The 10,708-nt window shown below is 43.9% G+C and overlaps 1 long non-coding RNA gene across 1 annotated transcript in view; it reads right to left on the bottom strand.

Annotated features, from left to right (window-relative positions):
• The window catches only part of LOC141573554 (uncharacterized), a 78,555-nt gene extending 70,917 nt beyond the window's left edge, over positions 1–7,638 (bottom strand). The window contains exons 1-2 of the long non-coding RNA XR_012499361.1: positions 7,089–7,638; positions 1,493–1,588 (exon numbers count right to left, since the gene is read on the bottom strand). This is a non-coding gene — a long non-coding RNA (uncharacterized LOC141573554). The remainder of the gene's footprint in view (positions 1–1,492; positions 1,589–7,088) is intronic.
• Positions 7,639–10,708: the final 3,070 nt, after the last annotated feature.

Consider the following 10,708-nt stretch of genomic DNA (forward strand, 5'->3'; position numbering starts at 1 on the left):
TGCTACATGATTTATGGAACCCAGTACAGACTGAGAATGTGGGATCCCTTGTTGAAAACTTGTTAACAATTTTAAGACTGCAACAGCAGAACAGTAAGTGAAGCATGGGGCCCTTAGAGCATGGGCCTTGTGCGACTACGCAGGTCACACTCCCATGAAGCCATCTTTGCCAACAAAGGATTTATATCCAAACTATACAAAGACCTCTCAAGACTCAATAGTAAGGAAACAGATTAACCCGTTTTTAAAATGAGCAAAAGATCCGAACAGACATTTTCACCACAGAGGATACGAGGACAGCAAATACAGACATGAGATGTTCAACATCATGAATCAGTAGGGACATGCAAACTAAAACCACCATGAGATACCACTGCACACTGATCAGAATGACTGAAATAAAAAGTACTGACAATACCAACGGCTGACGAGGATGCGGAGGAGCTGGAATGCTCACACGTTGCTGATGGGGACGCAAAATAGAACTGCTGCTCTAGAAAACAGCTCGGCAGTTTTTACAATTAAACATACACTCACCATGGAACCTAGCAACCCCACTTCTTGGTATTTAGCCAGGAAAAATGAAACTTTATGTTCACACAAAGATCTCTGCAGGAGTGTTTAAGACAGCCCTATTCATAGTAAGTGACCCCAAATTGCAAAGAACCTAAACGTCCTTCAGCAGAGGAGAATGAGTAAGCTGTGGTGCATCCATGCCACGGAATGTCACTTAACAATAAAAGGAACAAGCTCAAGAGCTTGGGTGAGTCTCAGTGGCACTATGCTGAGTGAGAGATCAGTCTCAGAAAGTTATGTACTAATCCATCGATGTAACAGCCTCAAAAAGACAAACTCATAGTGATGGAGAATAGACAGTGGTTGCTCAGGTCATACTCACTGTAGTCAGAAAGATCAGAAGACCCCGAAGAGCTTGAAACCAAGCAGGATAATGTGGGGTCTTCCCAGGTACAGACCCCCTGCCACCCTGTGTCCCTCATTTCTGGTTTGTAGAAAAGCTTTAGCCTCTTAGGCCTCCCCCAAGTTCCAAAGAGCAAATTGAATCAGAGAAGTAAGAAAATGCAAAAACAAAGGAAAACAGTCAGGCAAGACAAAACAGTAATAGTTTAGCCATAAAACAAAGTCAAGGAACCCTAGTCCCTCCTCAAGGCCTACAGGTAATATCCTGAGCCATATCCTTGACTTGTTTCTACAGAAACCAGGCTCCTACCAGATGAAACTGCTGACCACTAGCAGGAAGGCCCAAGAAAGATTGGAACCAGAAGGTCGATGACTGCGATTCCCCAAACGTCATCCTATCACCTCACCATGTACCTGTCAGAGAACTGTGCACGAGCTGATCACACACCCATGACCCTCTCCCTCACACAGTCCCTAAAAACCCCTTCCTGAAAGGCATCAGGGAGTTCGGGTCTTTCGAGCGTGAGCTTCCCACTCTCCTTGTTTGGTGCCCTGCAATAAATGCTGTCCTTACCTTCATCACAGCCCGGTGTCAGCAGATTGGCTTTGCTCCATGTCGGGCGAGTGGACCCAGTTAAGTTCGGTAACAAGCTCAACATGGTGAGTTCTCCTGAAGAAGAAAATAAAGCAAGATTTAATTAACTAGGTGAAGACTTTTAGGTTTTAAAAGTCTGATCTTTTGGCTTGTTTTCCAAAATTCTCCCATAACCTAAATCACTAGCTGGAGCTATCAGAAAAGCCTCCAGTGCATCATTTATTAAATTGATGCTCTGCAATAAATGGCACCTTTGAAGGGAGTGTTCACCTTCCAAAGGGCTTGTTATACCTAATTCCTATAAAAGTCTCCAGACACTGAGATATACAGTTGCTCATTACCCAGACAGTGGGCTTCAACAATCACATTCTTTCTCTTATTTGACAACTAATTTTGAGTCCTGACTGTATGGCAGGCACTGGAGAAAGAATGGTGAGCAAACCTTAACCATACCCTTCACCTCATGGAGTTTACTGAATAGTGATACTTTTCCCATACAGTTTCCTGAATTCTATCCCATACTTTCTGAATCAGAATCCCCAGGGCAGTGATTCTCAAACTTTAGTGCATCTCAAAATCAGATCGCTGTCCCCTCCACCTCCAGAGTTTCTGATTCAACAATCTGCATTTCTAACAAATTCCCAGGTGATGCTGACGCTGCTGGTCTGGGGACTCCATGCTGACAACCACTGGCCTGGCGCACAGAACCCAAGCATCTGCAGGTAGCTCTGATGTGTGTCCAGGGTTGAGAATCACTGGGGTACCATTTGCCCAGCACTGTGTTGGTTGCTGTTGGTCAGGGAATTTCAAAATAAGCACAAGTCTAGTCCCTGCTTCTAAGAAACCCACACTGAGATGGAAGAGATAAGACACAAAGCTGAATTCTACAAACAACTGAAGTGCCTTGCTGGGTATTATCCTACACACACAAAAGCTCCAGAAATGTGGGTTCTCCATGGAGACTGGAACAGGTGAAGAAATTCGCTGGTCTTGAAAACTGAGTGCTGTTTGGATAGGCAGTAGGAAGCGACAAGCTACTCATGGGAAATTAACTTAGAGTCTACTTTCTTCCAATATGGTGACAAACCCCACTGCTAGCAGCAGTCCCTGCAACTCTGCCACCAAAAGAAGTTACAGGTATTTTCATGCAGTTCAGTAGCTGTAGGCATTTCAAAATATTGTTTACAGACATCACCACTCTGAAATTATAACGGTGACAGATCTGCCTCTAGATCTTATATGAAATGCAAATACATTCGCTTCTTTTATCAACACAGCTTTTAAAATATTTTGACAACTGTATTTCAGTATAACTTGGTTTCTTTGAAATATTATGTTTCGTTGTGAGCATTTAAAACCATTATTCTGCGGAGGGGTCCATGGCACAAAAACAGGTGAAGACAGCATTAGCAGTACCAGTAGCTGTGAGAAGCAGAGTAAGGAGGCAGTGAGCAGGGCATGGAGTTGGAATTAAAAGTAAATTAAGTTTGGGTTGCTTGGATGGGGCCTTAAAAACCAAGGAGCGAATCCATAAGGTTTGGTGGATTGGCTGTCATCTAAGTGTGTGACTATTGGCTTCAGCTCTGACTGAACAGCTGCATCTGGACTTCTCAAACTTTAGCACAGATGAGAATCCCATGGAGAGCTTATGAACATAGATTCCGGGGCCCCACCTGCAGAGATTCTGATTCGTAGGTCTCAGGTGGGGGGGGGGGGCAAAATCCGCATTCCTCATGAGCTCCCAGGTGACTGACCACACACAGTGGTCTGTCCACACAGACTCCACTTTGATTACCTCTCACATACTTAATGGCATACAGACAGAAATGTCGAGTTTAAGAACAGCTGTATCTCGTGTTAATGCTTTCCTGTATTGCGCAGTATAGCGCAAGTGACAAGTGGGAAAGAAAAAATGTCCCATGGCTAAATAAATAAATGAAAAACGTAGAACAATAAAGCAAGACTTATGCTAAGAACCTTTGGGAACGGTCCCTCTTCAGGAGAAGGACGTGGTGGGCTGTCGTGCTGGACTAATAGTGCAAAAGACACATTTGGAGTAAAGATGGTCTATGGTACGTCTGGAAGAACTCCCCCAGGAGAATACCAAAGCAGTCTACAGATAAGGAAGTTGTTCATAAGCCTTTGCCCATGGGTCTTGAGCAGCTCAACGAAAATTACAAGATTCAGCTGAAGACAGTTTCAGTTTCCTTATTTCACCGAAATCATTGATTTTCCTGAATGTGAACTTAGAATCACTTGTTCTAGTGAGACCGTAGGGGAGCAGGCCTGTCTGAACAGCCAGCCACCCCGTGCAAGGTGGGCGGCGCTGCCCGTCCCGCCTTCCCCTCACCGCACAGGGCACTTTTCATCAAGCACACGCACGCGTGCTGGGCTCACGTACACACACAGTGCACCCACGGGAGCATACACCCACTGGCATCTAATCTTCAATCCTTCGCTTCTTCATGTAATTTTTACCTTGAGGACTGTTCAAAGGTGGCCGGCTAACACTTTCCCATGAGGATATGACCTCCCTTGGGGGTTTCAACAGTTACTTTTATTCTTATTGCTCAAGGGGGAAAGAATACAGAATGTGAGGCTTGAGCCTCCTGTGGGGCGATGGAAACAGAGCAAATGCCTGTGTTCATTGACAGTTTTATAAAAGGGACAGAGAATGAGAAAAGCCACTCAAACGTCTGCCATTAAGTTTTTCAGAGAGGCCAGATGAACAGCTGGGTCACCACAGGGGTCAGCTTCCTGAAGCTTGGCCTGTGGCTCTGTTCCCTCCAAAGCACGCCTCCCGCGTCCGCCAAGGGCCAGCCTGTACACAAGGCTAGTGCTTTGGATGACATTACCACCCTTTCCTTCAAATAAAAAAACCTTGTTCCTCGAGACCTAAAAATACTCCTTGGCCTTGGAGCTCAGCCTTGTTTTCATCAACGCCTGTCCACTGGACCAGCTGCTCAACTGGGACAAGCCAAAGGCAAGAAAAAAGAAGCAGTTCTGAGGAAGCTGAATCACATTTGGTTCTCTTTGAAATGTCCAGTTCACAGAAAGAGCAAAAATCTGTCCTTTGAACAGGAGAATTCCGTTCCCACCCCACACTCACCTCTTTTTAAAAATTTTTTTTGTGGGATTTTTTTTTTTTTTCTGAGGGGGATGATCTTGGGCAGGGCAGAACAAATATTATTTTGATTGAGTTTTTTTCCCCTTACAATTAGTACAAAGGAAAACAAGACTGGGTTAATTGACTACTTTTTTCATTCATAAAAATTGACTATAAAAATATCACAGTCAAATGAAATAAAATTTTCTCAGAGAAACACTGGGTAGATTTTATTTTACACCGTGTGTGAGATGATTTTAGTGCTCAATGGTACAGCATTCTAAATTCATGGCGGTGTTGTTTTGGTTAATAGCCCCATATTTGGGGGGCTAACCATCTAGTTTATTCAAGTCAAACTTGGGTGTCTAGCATTCGAGCAAGCACTCACCTTGCTGTCACATGCCGTGAGAGGGTCTGAGAGGGCAGCGTAGGAGCTGGGCAGAAGTCACAGCTGTTCCCAGCTTCGAGTGGGAGGAAGGATCGCGGTCAAGGGAGAGGGTGGGAGTTAGGTGTCCTGACAGTGCGATCAGGCATGGTCCGGAGAGGAAGAGATCAAGGGCAAATCAGGGGCAGAAGAGGAGCCGAACAGTGAAAGGCTGTTGTGGTGAGTGTGGATAGAGGGGATGGAAAACCAACTACAGTGCAGAATCGAGTGAAAAATAAAGAAACTGGAGGGCAGAGGGGTCAGTGGTTCAAGGACAAAGGCAAAAAAGCTCCTGCATCAGGTGCTCTGGTCAGCCTCATTTGCAACTTGGAGACAAGACATTCCGTTCAGAATGGGTTAGTCACAGGAACAGCTTCTGACATATCTGCTCTCGGTCTGTCTCCCTGACACATCCATTCAACTCAGGTCAGACAAGACAGCTCCCTCTTCCTCAGACGTCAGACTTCCCCTCTTCCCACCTTGGTTCTTTCTGTTTCTGTTCTTGCACCAGAGTTTCTTTCTCCCTGGATCCCTACGTATCACATCCTACCCACCCCTTCACGGACCATCTCAGGTGTCACTTCTACAAAGCCTTCCCTGGTCCCTCCACCAGATCCCATCTCTGCATTAAAGAAATACGCACGTACTGCTACATTCAGTGCACGAACTCTGAGGTGATGGAGAAAACAGGGCAGCAAAGGGTTGGGGGGAAGGCCTTTCCAGCCCATCTCCTCTGGAGGTGCACACTTAATACTGTCTGCATTCCAGAAAAACTCCTGGTAGATTTCTATTAGTATGTCATTTTACCTTCCTCACAATGCTGTAAGATGTCTGGTTAAGGCTGGTAGTTTATTAACTTATATCCTAATTGTCTACCTAAAGGAGTTAAAGAAATTCTGAAATGAACAGTAATCAGAGTTACACGTATTAGGCACTAAAAGCAACAGAGCGGGAGCAGGAAATCTGAGTCCCTCTCTGCTCACGCAAGCCATTTCACACACCTTTTGAATCACGGTTTCTTCAAATGCAAAATGAGGAGAGTTCATCTGCCCCATCCGCATCCCAGAGCTTTGAAAGTCAACAGTGAGATAAGGCCCATAAGATGTTTACAGGCTACAAATGCTATGTACATAGGAGCATTATCAAAATAATGTTCATTTATTTTTTCAGTTACTCAGCTAACATGCATTGATACCTACTATTTGACGAGCAGGAGACTAGAGACCATATACATACTTACATACCCGTTAACTGAATAATTAGCCTGATACAAGTTGGTAGGTGAATGTTGAGATATGCAGAAGTGAATGCATTTTTCTCTGCATCCACCATTAAGATATAAATTATCTCGACTTTCGTTTTTTTTGTTGTTCTTTCCCCAAATTTCTAGACTATCCATATACCTTTATCACTTTTCCAATTTGGAAACCAAACAAACGTTGGTTTAATCTTAAAGGAATTACGTTATTCTTCTCCTAAATTTCTCCATGAAGGGTCACCAAACTCCGTCATCTACATACAAATTACATGCTTTGTGCTGGCGGTGAGGCACCACGTATGGCCCACCTTCTTCTCTTCTAAGTGCTTAATAGGATGCTTCGCACACAACAAGCCTTCGTACTCCTGTACTTTAGCACAGCGCAGTTCCAGCAACTCCCTGCACAGCTCTACCCACGAATGCTCGCAGATACAAACTGGCCCTCTCCCACCTCTATTTCAAATTAGGACCAAATAACGTAGTATGTGAAAGCTCCTATCTGCAACAACCAAAAGGAACCATGTAATGTATGACAAAACCAAGTTAGAAATGGCTTTTGAATGATCCTCACCGTCTCTGCCAATAACTTTAAATTACAAGCACTCCCATAGGCCTCTTGCTAGCCATTTTCTTTTTTCTTTATAAAGCAAAGTTTCAGGAAATTCTATGACTAGGCATTTGGAAGTGTAAATTTCTACCGATGGGACTTTATACACAAGGGTTGCAAAGGGACCACGTTTGAACCGGAGAGCCAACACACCCCAGGAAAAAAGAAATCAACACTCACAGTTTTCAACATGTGGGCTGATGGAGCTGGAATCTAGTTGACGGAAAAGAGAAAGAAGGGGCCGCCGAGAACTCACGTCTTGGGTCTTGACTCCTCTGGGGCTTAGTCTCTCCTCTCTTTAGTTCTCTGGTCACGTTTCTTTCAATCCTATCCGTTATTTGTTGCATTTTTTTAGAGGGATCCTCTTTTGATGAATCATCACTTTGTATTTTTAAAGCAGGTATACACGCACCCAGCAGGAAATTCAAAAGGTACGAAAGGTCACAGTGTGAAACCTCAGTCTCCCTCCGACCTTGCTACCATCATTGGCTGCTTCTTCCCCTAAGAAAGCACTAGGTAACTGGTTTCTTGAGCATCCGTTCTTTTCATTTCTACCACCAACTCCCTAGACCAGACTCTCATTTCTTCACAACTATCTTAGTGTACGCTTGTCTCTTACACCTGCCTGTCTCTTTCCAGGCCAACATTTCCTTCCTCTAGCAGGTAGAATAACTGCAAAAATAAGTCTGAGTAGGACCTGAGCTGGATTTTGATACACGAGACAGATGAATGATATGAAAGAGGACATCCCTTTCTGGTGGCAGTGGGGCACTTACCTGAGAGCCTGGCATATAGCAATGCTCTACACATGTTTACTGGGTAGTTGAACTAACCAATTACACAAGCATGTCTTCTCACAGGAATCAAGAAGGAAACTACTTCACCACAACAGAGTTCACAGTGAGAACTAACAAAGGTTGGGGCCACAGAAGTCACAGCTGTTACTATCTGCAGAATTACTACTGTGCTCCAGACACTTCTAAGGTTCTACGTGTTGTACTATTTATTCTTCGAACACCCTTATGAGGTATCACTTCATTATCCATTTTATAGGTCAGGAAATGGAGTCTACTGGGGGAGGTGTAGTAAATCTCCAAGGATGCCCAGCTGGTGTGTACTCAGGGGTCAAATCGAGACTCCAACTGTTGGGAACAAGAATGATTAGGATAAAGAAACCTGGAACATCTGGGAATTTGTAGACTGAAATTTGGGGGACTCTTTCTACACGTTGGCATCATTCTAGGTGCTGATGAAGATCAAACAGATGCCTAAAACATGGGTCCTTCCCTGCAAATCACTTGTACATTTTATTTTTTAAGCCTGTTATCACATTGTTTAGAAGGTGACTCAAGCCACTTCATTCTGCTTTTCTGCTCTTCCCAGCTAGACTACAACCTTCTGAAGGCAGAGTCGGTGGCTGCCATTCCCTTTGAAACTTCTGTCACCGCACAGACCAGGATTCACTCCTGAGCTCCTTCCATTCCTGCACCGTCACTAGACCTAAATGTGACAGATACCCCAAAGGCTCAGCACTGGAAAGTCAAGAGCTCCTGACTTATTACAGCAGCAGTCAAAATAGTGGTGACATCAAGAACAATTCCAGAGGCGGATGTGTATCTCTGACTTGCCTGCAGAATGGAAAAGCAAATTATCCTGGCTGACGTGTTCTTTAAGCCCTAGTTCTCAGTGAACATCTACCAGCGACAAGTCATGAGCCACAAGGCATAGGGAACAATTCAGAGTGTTTCTCAACCACTGGCCATGAGAAAACACTGGCTTTGTATTTCCTTCTTTACACTAAAATATACATTAGAGACCTGTACCAGTAAATACAGTACCCACCGAACGAGTTTACAAACTGAGGGAGCAGAATATATAACAATGACATGATTAAAAGTGAAGGACATTTTGTAAAGAACGTAAAACAAGAACTGTTTAATGAAGCATAGAAGAAATGCTTCAGGAATAGAACAAGACACATCAAAATACTGGTTTGGGCACTAGAAATGGCTGCTGCGTATGGGGAAAGAGAACCTCAGCTCACCGTAAAAGAGAGCTGCCAACCACTGAGTCTTAGCGTCAAAAAGGTTACAGATGTGTCACGAACTGTTGATCCCTCAGTCACGGGGTGGCTGGATGGGCAGAGAGGCCAGAGCCCTGGGAGGTGGTCTGTAGCCGTGAGAAGCCTAACCCGGGGCTCCCCAGGGGGCAGCCCGCGCCAAGTAGGAGTTGGACGGCGTACACTGCCATCCTCAGAGCAGGCGAGCACATTTACCACGTGCTGAGTGGAACCGAGGAGGGCATGGACTTCAGAGGCCAGCAGAGAGTGTGATGCTGCCAGCTGCAAGCAAGAGACCCCTGGAGTCTCTGGGAGGGCTGGTGTTCAAGGATGCCTGGAGCAGGGCATGCAGCCAGAGTGCAGCCAGCCAGCCCAGGGTGCTGGAAGGCCAAGTGGATCGTCCCGGCAGAGACAGCTCTGAGAGGGAGCTCCGAATCTCCCACTTTGACTGTGTCAGGCACTTCTGCGTATCTGTGGCTGATGTGCCCTTTCAGTTGGGACCAGCCTAGCATCAGGATGACTCCTTACTTAATTAAACATGTGGACTTTCTGAAGGTTAGATCTTCATCATCTTTTGAAATATTTGATATGCAAAAGAGTTCAAGTAGATTCAAAATTTATTCTCATTATCCTAGAAATTTCAACATTATATTTGTGAGTGAAGGAAAAAGAAGAGCTATAAATTTTTTAAATATAATTTCAACAGTGGTAAAAAAAAATACATGGTTTTACATTTTTACAGCCTTCTTCTGCAGTTTCTCTATGATGCTAATTATCAAGTATGCAAATACTGTATGCCCTTATTTTAAAAATTTTGATCAGGAAATGTGTGTCATTACTTGAAGTATAAAGCCAGATAAAAACAAGTTTTGTCCACGGCATCAAGCTGAAATTTCTCCTTAAAAGATTAAACAAAGATATTATTTGGAAGTTTTAGACACATTCAGTATTTTTAAATTTTCCTTAATGCTGTGTATATTATATTTATTATATTTCTATCACATAAAGAAACATAATGACATGGTCTTACCACAGCCTGTATATAGTAACCAAACCACACCCACGTTATTCTGGCGCACTGCACAAATGTTACCATTTTTCCTTGGTGTGCTGATATGAAAAAAATGTTGGGAAGTATTCCCTAAAAGCACCTTTAAATATTCAGCCTTCCTTTTTGCAGGCAAGTCCAATGAGTGGGTGGACAGGAAACAGTGTGCTATGTAAGAGACCAGCCTGGGCAAAAGCAAAACAGGCAGAGAGTAAGCATATTCCCGAAACCATGAGAGTATTGGGACGAAGGGAAGACTTTCTTTTTAAATCATTACAGGATGGCACATAGCTTAATTCCGCAGGGCTGGAAGGAAAGGATCAACAGGTGAAAATCAGCCCTGACAAAATTCAAATAAATCTTTGTATTTAATTTCTCTCATTTAATCTGTTAAATATGAAAAGTGATGCAAGACAAGCCCGAAAGGCATGCCCAGCAAGGCCAGGAGGAATTCATGAGAGAGGCCAGGTATTCTGGCTGCCCAGCCACTGCCTTTATCCACCAGCCTGAACCTTCCTTTCAGATCATCTTCTCAAATTATCCATAGGAGATTTATCCACATACTCAATAAGAAAAATATTTCTAATTATATCCAACCATTCTTAACATGAATGAGAATTATGCGGGGACACAAGATTGCCAAGACTTTTTTTGCCAAACAATTCCTTTTGACTTAAGAAAGAAGAGGCAGCT

This window comes from Camelus bactrianus, chromosome 16 (genome assembly GCF_048773025.1).
Source record: "Camelus bactrianus isolate YW-2024 breed Bactrian camel chromosome 16, ASM4877302v1, whole genome shotgun sequence".
In the NCBI taxonomy this organism is placed as follows: Eukaryota; Metazoa; Chordata; class Mammalia; order Artiodactyla; family Camelidae; genus Camelus; species Camelus bactrianus.